The 12,825-nt window shown below is 48.3% G+C and overlaps 3 long non-coding RNA genes across 21 annotated transcripts in view; 2 read left to right on the forward strand and 1 right to left on the reverse strand.

Moving 5' to 3' along the window:
• The window catches only part of LOC115336894, a 129,804-nt gene that overhangs the window by 9,640 nt on the left and 107,339 nt on the right, over positions 1-12,825 (forward strand). For 5 of the 19 annotated variants that reach the window (XR_003921974.1, XR_003921973.1, XR_003921977.1 and 2 more), the window contains exons 1-2: positions 3,394-4,765; positions 6,619-6,669. This is a non-coding gene — a long non-coding RNA (uncharacterized LOC115336894). Of the gene's footprint in view, positions 1-3,392; positions 4,766-6,618; positions 6,670-12,825 lie in introns of those variants that run through there. The other 14 variants (XR_003921962.1, XR_003921963.1, XR_003921965.2 and 11 more) reach the window with 8 other exon arrangements.
• Positions 6,946-10,062, reverse strand: LOC115336895. The gene is made up of 2 exons (XR_003921980.1): positions 9,952-10,062; positions 6,946-7,322 (listed from the first exon to the last, which is right to left on the reverse strand). It is a non-coding gene; the product is annotated as an uncharacterized LOC115336895 (long non-coding RNA).
• Positions 10,084-11,185, forward strand: LOC115336898. The gene is made up of 2 exons (XR_003921985.2): positions 10,084-10,173; positions 10,432-11,185. It is a non-coding gene; the product is annotated as an uncharacterized LOC115336898 (long non-coding RNA).

Genomic DNA, 12,825 nt, shown 5'->3' on the forward strand with positions numbered 1-12,825 from the left:
GGTGACATATCGGTGTAGAGCTTGTAAAACTGGAGCGAGAGGTAGCGCTGGAAATACCGTAAGAAACGCCAAAGTATTAAAGTATACGTGTGACTAAACAGGCACTGAGTAATACAGACCGAGCATGACACTCGGCTCTTTATTTAAAACAAACAAACAAACAAACAAAACCAAAACCATGCATGACAGTCTTTGGGGAGGGCTAACTTTTGCCCTATACTTTCATGCAGGTAAGTCATTCATAGTGTAACTAATTATCTACGCATGCACTTGGAGGGGGGGGGGGAAGAAAGAAAAAATGTGGGTACGGGCAGGTGTTGGGTTTTTTTACGGAATAACATTACTGGTTTGAAAACGTAAAATGCTTGGACTATAAAAAGAGGGTACTCTTCTGTTTTTAGTCAGATTTAAACTACTCTTCTTGCTAGTCTTCTTTCTTGTAAGAATTTCCCCATTAAGGTAAACCGAAATGTGCTAACAGTGTTTGTAATTCAAGGCCTGTGGATTTTCGGATAAAGCAAATGTAATGCTATCGGCAATATTTTAAATTAACCTCTAAAAGTCCTTTTTGTGTAGAGAATTAGGTAGCGGGTTTAAAGCTACACACGTTAAAATGAGATGTAATACTTTTAATAACGTAGCACTTAAGACAGAACGTACAAGATGTCTTCCTCAGAGAAAGCTCTCTGTACCTGGGTCTACACATTTTAAGAGAAGGCTTTGACATAAAATGTTCCTAAAATCGAGGCAGATATTAGTGCGCTTACAGGCCGTAATACAGCAATGAGATATTATAAATCCCCTGAAACAGTCCCATTACACGCCTTATCTATATCGCCTTACACCTTAAAAAGGTTGGGTTTGGGGTTGTTTCGGTGGGGTTTTTTTCCTAATACGAAGTTAATTAGGCGATCAAACTTCCAGTTTCGAGCTAGCGGTATGATCGCTGAGCCTGGCAATGAGATCCTCCTCTCCTCTCAGAACCCAACAAGCATCTTGTGCCCTTGATTCGTAATACCAGCACCTTGCGTGTTTTGTAAACCTTACACAAACAGAATCATGGAGGAAACTGAATATAAAGACACATGCACAGCAGAGTCTCGCCAAAATCCGGGGGAATAGAAAGAAGGGAAAGGGGGAGGGTTTAAAAAAAAAAAAAAAGAAACAACAAACCAGCCAAACAAAGAAAAGAAAGGAGAGATCAAAGGAAAAGCGATAGCTTGTAACTTTCAGTAAATTAAAAAAAAATGCAAATATACCTTTACATATGCATCAGTATTAAAACTAATACACGCTGGAGCCAAGAGGAGCAGCAGCAGCAGCAGCAGCAGGAGAAGGAGGAGGAGGAGGAGGAGGAGGAGGAGGAGAGGAGAATGGCGCAGCGATGGAGCCCGGATCACACCCCGCAGCCCGGCCCGGCCCGGATCGCTCATTTCGGGGATGTTTGCTGTGTTGATTGATGATGATGATGGTGATGGTGATGATGATGTTTGGAAGGAAAGGGGAGGCTCGATTTTTTTGTTCCGTTAATTAGGATCTTCCGCAATAGGGGTGATCGCTCCGGAAATCCGCGGTCTCTTCTGCGAGCAGCGGGATTTGCATATTCTTTTTTTTTTCTTTCTTTTTTTTTTTTTTAATGCCCTAATTTCCTTGATGTATGTAAATGTCGCCGGACGTACAGTATGCCTCGAGCTGACGTCAATGGACGTGACCTCGCCGTTAAACCTTGAACGTGAAGCGGGGATGGGAGACGCGGGGAGGGGGGCGCAGCCGCCGAGACGCTCCGCGCTGCTCCGCGCCGCTCCGCGCCCCTGCCCGACGAAATGAGCGCTGGCAGCAGCAGCAGCAGCAGTAGCAGCAGCAGCCCGCCCGCCCCCCCTGCCCGGCCCCAAAACAAAGCCCACCTCCCCGGAGCACAGCAGAGCCCGTCCTGCCTTTTTTTTTTTTTTTTTTTTTTTTTTTTTTTTTAATTTTTTTTGAATTTTTTTTTTTTTTTAAATGGGACGTTATTTGCTGCTTCTCTTTCTCAGGCGACGAGCGGGAAATAGAAAACTCCGGCCAATTAAAAAAAAAAAAAATCCCCCTCCTCCCTCCTTCCTTCTCTCCTTCTCTCCTTCCCTCCCTCCCTCCCTCCCTCCCCAAAATACTGCATGACACAGGCGTGTTCAGCCCGCGGAGGCGAAGCATCCCTCCGGATGCTATGGGGCTCGGGGCCCGCCGGTACCACCGGCCGGGGCGAGGGAAAGGGGGAGGCTGCAGAGAAGCGGGGGGGGAGGTTGGGGTGGGTGGGTGGGTGGGCTGCAGCCGCTATGCCTACTCGCAGGCGCCGCCGGTCTGATCTGCAAGTCAAAGCCGCTCTCTCGGCTTTGCAGGGATCCCCCCGCTCCGATGGGGAGGTGAAGCGGTATAAGCGGGGACCCGGCGTCTGGCGGCGGAAAGTGACGGGTACGAGAGTGGAGGAGAGCGGTTTGTGCCCCCCTCTCTTCCCCCCCCCAGCTTTGGGACGCCGCGGTACATGGTGATGTTTGGAGAACTTTTAGCGGCAGAGGAATTTTCTGCCGGCGAGGCAGAAATGGCACCGGCGGTTTGGAAGCGTGGGGTCTTCTCTTGTTAGGACACGAATTCCTCTCCTTTTCCCCTGACGTTATTTATGTATTCGTTAGACTGCTGTGAGATGTTCCAGAGCATCTCTCCGCACTTTGGCAATGTCGCTCCTGGAGCAAACCACACACACCCCTCGACCCACCCACCCTCCCCGCCTTTCCATTCAACCATCTCAACTAAACTTAAATGCCCACGCCAGGGAGTGGAAACGCGAGTGTATTTCTGGCCGGTGGAAGCGGTGTGGACTTTTATAAATCCTCTCAGCAGTTTGGCTTTGGTTTTCTTTGGGGTTTGGGGGGGGGGGGTGTGTGTGTGTTGTTTTTTTTGTTTTGGGTTTTTTTTTTTTTTTTCCTGAGTGGCTGGGGGCTCCTCCTGAATTCCCTCGGTTGGCTCCGGGCTCGCGTTTCGGTCCTCACAGAGCTGTCTTTGTCCGCCGGGTTCCCGGGGGCTGTGCCGGGCAAGGGATGCCCGGGTGCCGGGGGATGCGGTGCGTTGGTTCCCGCTGTCCCCGCGGAAATAAATCCGCGGATAATCGGCGGAAATCCGCGCCCGGGGATGGCGGACCGCCTCCCCGCTCCCTGCAGCGGCGCTCCGGGCGGGACACTCAGCTGACACCATATACACACTCATATATGTGTGTATGTATATATATAAATAAATATACACACACACACATATGCATATGTTTGTGCGCGGGTGTTTGTAACATATATATATATATATATGTATATATACATTCATTTTTGAGCCCTCTCCTTCCCCTCTCAGCCCCCCTCCGACCCCACCCCCCCCCCAACATACCCACACTCCTTGACACCTGCCCACGCGGGGCCGGGTCTTCGTGTAAAGCCGCTCCAGAGTGGGGGGCCAGCACGACACCCACCCACGCCCCCCCCCCCGCCACTCCACCCCCGGGCACTGGGGAGAGCCGTCCTGCCGCCCCCTCGCCGTGCACCACCTCCTTCCATCCCTCCTCCATCCCTCCATCCCTCCCCTCCATCCCTCCCTCCCATCCTTCCCCGCACACCTCCCGCTCCGGTGCACACCGAAACTTCTCCCAGCCCGCCCCCCACCCCCCTCCACTCCCCGCCCGCCTCCCGCGCCCTAAAACCCAGCCGGGGCTTTGACGAGCGTTTTCATGCTGTTTCCAAACCCGGAGCGATGGAGGAGAGGGGAGAGTAGGAACCGGCAGCGATTTAGGACACCCTCCTTCCAGCGACGAGTGGTCACGCTACAAGTTTGCCTGACAGCAGGGATGGGAAGACAGTCTTTTCTGTTAGCACCATGATTTTTTTCTAATTTTTCTTTTCTCCTTCTTTTTTTTTTTTTTTTTTTCCTGCTGTTGGCCGGCTGGTGGGTTCGGACAAAAGTTGCACAAAATGGCAGAGCCTCCCAAAAACAAGACGCGGAAGAAACTGTTCTTCAGAAGTTAGCCGGAGGAAAACACCTTAGGAAACTCGACCTTTTGCTGCAATTTTTTTTTCTTTTTAAGTTTCCAAAGAAATGCCCCGCTTTCCTTCTTCTCTAGGAAAAGGTAGCCATTGCTCTTCTTTAGACTAGACATTTCTAATTTGTTCCGTCTGTCAGAATGGGACTATGAGAGGTTTTGGTGCAAATTCATTATCTCTGGCAACGCATAACCTATAGTAGGAACTGAAAAAGACCGTGGCAATGGATGAACAATAGGGCTTCAGTTCATCAGCAACAAAAGCGTTGGGGAAATTGGTTGAATTTCAGAGCACGTCCTCCTCAGCAGAGAGGGCTGGACTAGACCTTGGCCAACCCCCCCAAAAACTTGCAGAGCCTCACATACAACACTTCACTTCTACTCCGGGGCGTAGGAAGCAATACGGAAAAAGGAAAATAAAATAATAATAAAAAACCAAACCAGAAATCCAACCCAAGCCAACTTTCTGCGTTTCTCTCCCGTTTTCCTGGATGGAAGATTTCTAACTCTTTTAGAGCGCAAGAATTACACCGTGGAGCTAAGCGGCACTTTTAAAGAGGGATGGCGAGGGGAAAGACGTGAATTTCTGGAGACATGAAAGAGCTTTCTCTGCTCGGAGGGGGCTTGGCCGTGGGGATCTTTGTTTGCCACCGGAGGCTCAGCTCACCCCCTTAGATCAGGGGTCAAATCTTTCTCTGATAAAGGCGAAGAAATGTAAGTACCGCGGGGTGTGGGTTTGTGTGGGGGATAGACCGATCCTGAATTCCCTGCAAAATTGGGGATGCTGAGCCCCGGGCAGGTCGGGTTTCCCGGGTCCGTGTCAGCCCGGCCTGGGGCCAGCTCTCCCCGGGCAGCAGGAGCTGGTCGCCCCGGCAGGGCTCCGGCCACTTCCACTCGCCCCCGGCGAGGGAAATTTGATTAACAAGGCAGGGTTTATGACTTGACACGGCGGCTTACGCCGGTTAGCCGATTTTGTGCTTCTGATGCTAAACCTGTTGGTCGTGGAGCGTAGTTAGGGTGCGGGAACTGTTAATTATCCGGCAGAGTGCCGGCGAAAGCAGAGCTGTGGCTTTTCTGGGCGCTTTTTGGCAATGCCTGAGTGCTCTCGGAAGGTGTGCAGGCGCAGGAACAAACATTCACAGGGCAGGAGCATAGGAACCAAGTCCTGTGGCCTCTACGTATTGGAGCTTAAAAAAAAAAAAAGAAAAAAGAAAAAAGAAAAAAGAAAGGGGGAAAAAAGGGGAGGGGGAAGAAAAAAGAGGGAGCAAAAAAAAGAAGAAAAAAAAAGAAAAGAGAGGAGCCGAAGTCATATCTTGCCGCTGGCCGGGGTGCAAGGTCTTGCTCGCTGCAGTTAGCCCACCCGCTGCCTCCTCGCGTAGTGGATCCCTTGGAGCAAGCAGCCATCACTTCCCGGGTTATCCGAAATGCAGCCCGGTCAAAACACGCACCCCTTCGCGCGTGGGGGTGGTTGATAAACGCATGATGCTCCTGCCGCTCTTGCCCTCCCGGCCGAGGCGAGGCGGGGGGGGGGGGGGCACGGTGCGGCGGGCCCGGTCCGGGGCGGCTCAGGAGCCCACCTTTTTTTTTGGGGGGGGGGGAGGAGGTCAGGGAGTGAGGGGGAGGCCTGTGCCGGAGCCCGAGGAGGGCCGATGAAGGGCGGCTCGGCCGCCGACCCCAGTCCCGGGTGTCACTGGAGCTGGGGACTCGTCCAGGGATGCCCCGCTGCATCCCTCCATCCATCCCACCCAAAAAGTAGCATCCCTCTGCAACTCCGGTCAACCCCGGGTCCGTGAAACGGGTGAAACCGCTTCCCCGTAAAAGAGAAGAACTTCCTGGGAAATAGTAATAGCAGTAGTAGTAATAATAATAATGCCATTTTTTTTTTAGCTGGGGCTGATGTAATGGATATGATGCAATGAAAGCGAGCGGCTTACGTGGTATTTATTTACCCCCGCGGCTCTGGATACGCTCGCAGGGCTGTAAATAGAGAGCATGCCTTCCCGGTGATCCCGGTTTCAGGACACCGGCGGTCTGGAAGGGCTGGGAAATCTAGCGGGGAAAGGCTGGCTTAATGTGTTTTGCATGTTTTGAACTGAAGGCTAGGTGGAGCCTCCATCCTTTATTAAGTAACTGGCAGCTTACAGTATGCAAATCCTGAATCTGCCTCTGTAGTTTTCGTCACTTCTCTTCAGCAGCCCCAAATAATATTCATAACCTTTTATTTCTAAGCATAGTTCTCCAGAAATAATGATGCAATTTGGGTTTTAATTATATTATTCAGATTATTTCCTGTAAATATTGATTACCACATTTAACCCTGCAGATACCGGAGTACATCACTCATATCTGTTTTGTGTCACATTAGATCATCTGCAGGAAATGTGGCTAGTTATTTCCCTGTTTTAATCTAGACCCAAGCGTTTCAGTGATATATTTAATATTCTCAGAAGTTAATATACTTCTGAACACGCATAGGTTTACCTGCTCACATATATTTCATGAGCAAGAACCAAACACTGGAAGTGTCTAAATTATGATTCTTTGCTTATTTTCTGGCTATTTTTCAGATTTAGACAACGCAGACAGACCACAGGGAGTGACAGTCATGACAAGAAACGGTAATTTTAAAATTTTTGTTTAATAAAAGTCAGGTGATACGATATGCACTACCTGCAGATGTGGATATATGTTCTTTAACAGCACGCAGTGTTTTCATGTGTAATTACTGACTGTTTGCGGTTGTTTTTTTTTTTTTTTTCTGAGACTTTGAATTCTCGACAGTCTGCCTTTTCTTATTTCGTAATTTGGATTTCTATTGGATACCCCTTTGCGTACCATATGTTCAACATAACAGAAGTACAGTTGCTTGTCAAATGAAATTGTGGTCACAAAAGAAATGATGAGGCACCTTTATTAGAAGGCGAGCTAGTCAAGTGACTTACCTGGCTGGGAGGAAAGGGATGCTCTGCAGGGAAAGCTGGCCTGCGCTGTACTGGCATGCCGTGGTTTACATCTGCATGAATTCTACCATGATTTAGTGGGAAAAAGGGGATTTATGTAATGCTACACCCTTCTTATGTACCTCACAGCATCTTAAGGGGGGCTCCTGTGTGTCTTCCCCACAGAAGGTGGGGATGCTGGCATTAGGATGGGGGTCTGACTGCAATTATTACAGAATCTTCAGCATTCCTCTTTAAAGCCAATAGAGACTGTTTATTCTTAAGAAATCCACGCAGGATGTTTCTTCTTTACGTCACAGCCATCTGGAGACCTATAAAAAGATTAGAAAACAAGCATGGCAATCACATCCTAATCTACAGGCCATTAGTGGGAATATATTAGGGAGGTAGGATGAAAAAGTCAATGTTTGGATTCCGTCTCTTCCAATATGCAGATCATTTCTATGGTGATTTTGGAATAAATAAGTTTTATACAATTATGTAAACTGGAAGAAGGCAGGCATTGTTAACAACAGATGCTTTTGACAATTCAGGTGATATTTTCGGCAGTAATTTCAGAACTACACATTGCTTAAACTTTCCAGACCCTAGACAACACTGCAGTCTTGGAAATGTATTTTGCAACCACTGCATACATTTTTATGGTAGTCAGAATAAGCAAATACTTTTGAGCAATTCTTACCTGGCACCCGTTGATTTTGAGGCCCTACGAGATGTCTGAGAGTTAGAAAATGTAATGGGTAATATGGCTAATGAACAGCTAGGTCATAATCGTGATGCTGGCTCTTTTGACTTACTGAGGCTCTGGTGATTAATCAACAAAATGTGACAGGTGTATTGCGGTTACTTCCCAAGTCAGTGTGTAAGTGGGGTAGTTCTGAGACCAGGGCTTGGTGTTTGAAAGATATACCTTGCATCTTTGAAACATATCAATTTGCAATAATACGCCTTGCATTAAACTGTAAGTCTGGTGACATGGTTTACATGCATGCATTAACGTGTACATACATGTCTGTGTTAATATGCATTATATATACACATACCTGTGTAAGCATAGCCTTACACACACATATACATGAGGAGCACTTGGATTTTCCTGCCTCTGACTGAAAGAATTTGATGCATAAAATCACAAGCCTGTCGTGTGCAACACATGCCTGATCACCAACACTGCTGCCCCTAGCTATTGCCAGAAAAAAAACATCCCTCCGTCTGTCTGCCAATTCAGAAAAGCTCATTAGAATTTTACATAATATCAGAATGATCATGTGCCCCTGGATGTATCAGATGTCTGATTTGGTCGTCCCTGTTGTGCCTGAACAGCCTGAGAGGTAATGAAGAAGCTCAGTAACTAATAATGCAGCATTATAAGAATTCTAACCACTTTGTGCCAGGCTCTGTATTTTCCACAAAGAAGGCTGGCACAGTGAGCTCTTACATCTCTCAGGTACAAAGCACCGGTGGTAAACTGCAGATATACCAGGATATCTAATACCTGTTTAAAAAAGAGCTGCCTAGTTTCAAAGGCTGAGATTCTGAAAGCACAAATGAGTGGCCTCGTTAGCAATACCACTGCTGAATCCGAGATTCGGCAGATCAGCAATGTATATGTGTTACTTCTTGGTGGCAGTATTAATTTTGGGCCTTGTCTGACAAATGCGATTGCTTCCCCATTTTCATGCTTTTGTAATATTAACTTAGGATAAAAATGGACTGGTTGATATAGTTGTCATTTTACAGTGTAACCACATACACCTACATATATATTTTAACACAAACACACGTACCTAGACCGACACATGTACATATGGTTCCCCTATGTACACACAAGCACACGTACGCTTTGTCATGTAAGCAGGCTACGTAGCCAACACAGAGCAACAACAACTTCAGTTTAACTTCATGCATTTAAAAATTTTCCCCTAACAGTAGCAACATGTGCAAACACGGGTTAATTTACAAACAAATGCATTTAAAGGCAGTGTGGCATATTGACTGTGACTGGACGGGAACATAGCGCACGGTATGGTTGTGCTTTATTTTGCACCTTAAAAGAACAGCAGCAGCACGAATTTTAAGTCATAATTCCTTTAGGAGTGCAGAGAAGTCCGTATTCTGCCTGTGCTGGATTTTTCAGCCTGCATCCTATACCAACTGCAGCATGCACGAGCTGTTGAAGTGCATTTATTAATTTCAACAGTAAATATGGTAGATCTCGGTGAGAAGATTCATTGTATCACGTATACTCGAGAGACCTTTAATGTTTGCACTTTAGAGTTAGAAAAATTCTATACAAATTATACTGTTAAATAATTCAAAGTGTAATGTTCTTTTTGGGGGTGGGGGAGGGGGAGCTGAGAGACTTAAATCCTAAAACTGTACACAACGCATTCTAACAGTTTAGAAGGACTTGCCTCCATCGGTTCCTTGAGTAACGTCAGCATGCATTTCTTCGCTCTAAGTACGAGGTTAATAAAAATAAACTATAAATCAGCGTTTTTATTAAGGCATTTCGCCAGATGATATATCGCCTTAGATAAATATTGCTGCAATGTTCACCTGTGTTGCATTCTAACACAGACACAGAGAGACACACACACACACAGGCTGGGGGGGGGAGGGAAGGATGGAGGGAGGGAGGGAGAGAGGGAGGGAGGGAGGGAGGGGGGAGAGAGGGTATAGATGCTATAAAATACACTGAGCCTGCTGCTCGCAGCTTTCCCGACAGACACGCAGAGGAAAAACGCCTTGCACAGCCGTCCCGGTGTAAATACCTGCAAATCACTCTAGGCGCGAAACACGGCCGAGACGCGGAGCCATTAAAAAAAACCCAAACAAAACCCCCAAAACCTACAACAACAAAAAACCCCAACAACCAAAAAACCAACCCCCGCACAACCCGGCAGAGCAAATTGTCAATGTAATTACACATCGACTCACTGCGTAGCACAGACCCGGTCCCCGGCCTCGGAAAGCAAGGCCCCGCTCTGAGCCAGGCAGCAAAGTGCCTCGCATCCCTCTGCACCAGCGGAGGCTGCCAGAAGAGAAAACGCAGGCAAAAAGGCGCTCCCCGGCTCTGCGAACGCTTTTTATCTGTCCTCAGAGAGAGCTTTCTGCCTCTGCCTGTGGATGTCAGAGCGGTCTGCGCTGCCGAGGAGGAAGGTAAAGGCGGCGGGCGGCTTTTCCCGGCGGCCGGGAGCGGTGGAGGAGGCGATGCTGGAGGCGAGCGGGCGCTCGGTCCCGCCGGCCGGGGCCGGTCGCTGGTCACTCATGCATATCAATAGCCGTGTGTACTTGAGGTTTCTCATGACATCATCATTACCTTGGTCTCCCGCGGTCCAGGACCTCTGACCTTGCCGGGCTGGTCCACATTTTGGCACTGAAAGCCCTCCAATGATGGCCCTTTTCTCCTTCTTTCAGACCGGGGGCAGCAGCAAGCCGGCAAGACCGCGTCTTCTTCTCCCCAGCTCTAGGAGCCCCGAGAAAGCGAGGACCTTCCCCCCTAAAACACACACGCACGCAAGATATTTGCCATCAAGCTGCCACCATTTGGTAAAAAGCTCTATGCCGTGCATAATCTAAAGGGATCAGGAGCCGCATCCTCGAATCATCTTGTCACTTTCTACTGAAATGGGATTTTTTTTTTTTTTTTTCCTTCTTCCTCCTGACACCGCTCTGGAAATTGCCGATGGCTTTACATCTTCATAGAGGCTAAAGAGCCTTTCGTGAGAACGAAGCGATTTACAATGCAAATAGAGGCCTGTGAAGGGATGGATGCTTCTCACTCTTAACGCAGCTTGACGCACCTTAATAGCTGGTTTTATTTTCTGGTATTAACAGACGAATTGTTGGCTACCGCTGCCGGAAATTACTGGCTGAAAGAAAAAGTTCGGAATAAACTTTGAAGGCAACAGATCTCTTTTGGATGTTATTAGCTGCACATACACACAGACACACAAACCAGGTCACAATTGCATAAAAGGATGAATATTTTAAAGCAGCACTGGTACTCTTGGAGGAAACAACACGTCTGTTTGTCAGAAAGAATCTGGATTCTAGCAAGGAAAAAAAAAAAAAAAAAGCTTTGAGGGAAGCGAGTTGTTATCTTTGGTTATCTAGCTGTATGAGTGTTTTGGTCTTCATAAAGCTAGATAACCGAAAGTAAAAACTCCTTCAAGATCATCGTACAGCGTATGAAAATGAAAGACTACTGCGAGAGACAGTAAAAACCGAGAAAGGTCAGGAATGCTTATTGAATCTAACATTTTTACAGCTGAAGGTGGGAGTGGAGGAAATTAAATGGCATACTTATTCCAAAATACGAAGTTGTCAGATGGCACAGAATGGATAGCCAGACGCTGCACAGAGGAGATGGTACTGATGGTAAACAATGCATGTGCAACTATTGCTGTTGAATAAATAAATAAAGAGAAACCCAGACCAGCTAACCTTTAACTGGGCTAAGAGGATATATTTTTTTTTTCTCTTACAAAGGTATTTGGAAATGCTGAGTTTCATTTTTTGCAAAATGATTCGTTGCAATGAAATGGCCTTAAAAATAAAGGTGGTAGTTAGTGATGAGGAAGATGACGGTGGTGGTGACGGTACAGCGTGGACTGAACTGAGAGAGGGAAAAAAACCCCAAATCCACCAAAAAACAACAATCCAACCCAAGACCTGTCTGTGTGCATCTGAGACAAAGCATCGGGGTTTATTTCAAAGAATATGAAAGCAGGCTTTCAGAAAAAGTTTACACTGAAGTGTAGGCAAGCTCAATAATTTATATCTACCGAGAACTCGGCGGAGCTGCACAAAGATGGAAAAAAAGTGATGGCCGATTTTTATTCTTCTATTCAAAACGCGAGCACAGATGCTTCTCTGTTCCGAGAGGGTTTCCTTGAGGAAGCTACTGAAGCAGAAAGACATGATGGAGACGAGATCGCCTCCCCCCTTGTCAAAGTGTTAAAAAATGTTCTGTGCCTTACTCTGCGCCTAGCATTGGAAATGAAAGTGACATTTACTCCCAAACCCACGTGTGCGCCTCCTCTCTTTTTGTTTAAGGATGATCAGATCTATCCAGGAAACAGCTCTGGCATCCCAAACCGAAATAATTAGGACGTATATAGACCTGACAAAAAACGGAGGGGGGGGGTGGGGGGTGGGGGAGGAGGTGGGGGTGGGGAAGCGGAGGGTCTGTCTTGCCTAATTGATTCCGTTAAACGGCGTGCAGGAGATGTGAACGGCTGGGCGCTCCCATTCCCACGCTCGGGGCAAGTGGCAACGCCGTGCCCCGGCAGCCCGTGACGGACAGCCCGGCGGGGGCCGGGGGATGCGGCGGGGGCCGGGGGCCGGGGCCGGGGCGGGGGGAGCCCACCGCCGGCACCGCGCCGCGATCCTCTCCCTCGCCTTCCTCCCCCCCATCCCCATCCCCATCCCCATCCCCGAGAGCGTTTCCCATCCGCGGGCTGCCAGGGGAGGGGGCGCGGAACGAGCAGGGCGCAAGTTCCGCCCTTCGCGGAGGGGGGGCGGGAGTCGTCGGAGCAGTGGAGGGGGGGTTCGGCCGCGGAGGCTGGGCCCGGTGGGAGAAGGGAAGAGCAGGCGTGGCAGGCTGGCCTTGCAAACATCCCCGGGTTTTTAATAAACACCGGTTCGGGTGCTAATCGCCTCTATAATTAATTACCGCAGCGTAGGCACCTCTTGCAGTGGAATCGAGGAGGATTAATTGTGAAGGGTAGCGTTTTCCTTTGGACTTGACCTAAACATCTTCCCAGAGGCACACTGGCGCAGGATGCTGTGCTAGAAACCGAACGTCTG

The sequence above is a fragment of the Aquila chrysaetos genome, chromosome Z (assembly GCF_900496995.4).
Source record: "Aquila chrysaetos chrysaetos chromosome Z, bAquChr1.4, whole genome shotgun sequence".
NCBI classification, from domain to species: Eukaryota; Metazoa; Chordata; class Aves; order Accipitriformes; family Accipitridae; genus Aquila; species Aquila chrysaetos.